Source organism: Pundamilia nyererei, unplaced genomic scaffold, assembly GCF_000239375.1.
Source record: "Pundamilia nyererei isolate P.nyererei 1_Seehausen unplaced genomic scaffold, PunNye1.0 scaffold00088, whole genome shotgun sequence".
NCBI classification, from domain to species: Eukaryota; Metazoa; Chordata; class Actinopteri; order Cichliformes; family Cichlidae; genus Pundamilia; species Pundamilia nyererei.
The window spans coordinates 2461543-2463141 of record NW_005187489.1 but is presented as its reverse complement, the minus strand read 5'-3'; the positions used below and the strand labels follow the sequence as shown (position 1 = coordinate 2463141).

The 1599-nt window shown below is 43.0% G+C and overlaps 1 protein-coding gene across 2 annotated transcripts in view; it reads right to left on the bottom strand.

Annotated features, from left to right (window-relative positions):
- The window catches only part of LOC102197597 (probable palmitoyltransferase ZDHHC14), a 17759-nt gene extending 16369 nt beyond the window's left edge, over positions 1-1390 (bottom strand). For both annotated transcript variants that reach the window (XM_005739018.1, XM_013912387.1), the window contains exon 1: positions 1260-1390. The gene's annotated coding sequence lies outside the window, so the exon portion shown is untranslated. The remainder of the gene's footprint in view (positions 1-1259) is intronic.
- Between the last annotated feature and the right edge of the window lie 209 nt (positions 1391-1599).

Genomic DNA, 1599 nt, shown 5'->3' with positions numbered 1-1599 from the left:
TTTTTTTTGCTGGGGAGTTGGCAACCCCATTAGGTAGGTTATTTAATATTTCCACTAAGTACTCTTTAACAAACCAGAATAGGGAGGATGGAGCAGGTTTATTAGATTGATCAGTGTTGCTGAACTATGAAATATTTTGGGTGCAGTGTATTTTTTTGCATACAGGTGTAACAGACTAGCTTTAGTTTTGCTTGTTTTTTTTTTTGGTTTTTTTAAAACTTGAGTATCAACTTATACAAAATGCAGCAAGATATTTTTTTAAAAACCGCTTTATTCATTATAAAACACACTATATCGGATTTATATCGTATCGGCAGATATCCGAATTTATGATATCGGTATCTGACATAAAGTGGTATCTTGCCATCTCTAACGAAAACTATCGCCCTCTTGTTTGTTTTGCTTACGTAGTAATGTCATTTCCCTAATGGGGTAATTAAAACTTCATCTAACAAAATAAGCATCAGGAAAAAATTAATCACAGCAAACGATCCTGAAGTCCACCTTCCACAGCATCCACTCACAGCTCAAACACAGACCCCACTGTACACACTGTACAGAAAACAACAGAATACGACTGCAGGGAAAAGGAGGTGGCATCTGTGTGCTTCACTTTTATAAGCTTCCTCTATGACTCCCGAGGGGATAGCCCTCTTAAAAGGAAGTGACTCTGCCATCCTCCTATCCTCCGCTTGCACCAGGGAGGGCCTATCCATTCTGGCTCCTTACTTATTTAAGAGCTTGTTATCCCCCTGGCTTTTAGAGCAGCAGTGGCGGGGAGCGAGAGAGTCGAGAGGCAGGGAAACACTGCCAGAGTAATCCCCATTTACAGTTTAAGAATAAACGCCAGTCGAGAGAAGAGGTCCCAGAAAAAGTCTTATCAGTCATCCAGCTCCCAAACCATTTTTCATCATTAGTCGGGTGGAGGCCGAGAGCTTAGAGAGCAGCCTGGAGAGTCGAGTTTATCACCCACACCCACCTGCAGCGTGGAGCCCAACTCTTTGTCCCGTTTCACTTCCCTCCATCTGTGACTCACAGCTGGAATCTAAACGGCATGTTTAGAATTCATAACCAAGGATCTTTATGAGCCGCCCTGCTCTGTGACCATGTTTGGTTTGGGGAAAGCTTTTTGATTCCATTTTCCGCTCATTTACTTCGCTGTGTGTTTTTGGGCCTTTTCTGCTACGTTTCACAATGTGATTGCGTGCATATAAAGTGCACACATTCATTAAAACGTGCCCCTCTGTTTGCCAGGATACCTGCCCTTTTATCTCTGCGCTCAGCTTCCAATCTTCCTTCCTGTCAGCGTGCATCTGTCACATCTGCTTACTGCCACATCTTTTTCCCGTGTTTACTACTTCCTCATCTTTGTCTCCCAGGTTTTCAGTTCCTCTTCTGACAAGGAAACAGACAATTCAAAGACTGAGCTGTCTCTGAAGAGTGAGGCGCACAAAAACCCAGATGAGACAGATACAGACACAAAGGTCTCTGCATCTCTGTCTCCATCTTTTAATAATTACCTTGCTGTGCCTCGGTTCTCTCAGGAGACGCAGCATGTGGTTTTATAGTAGAGATGGCACGATACCACTTTTTTATGTC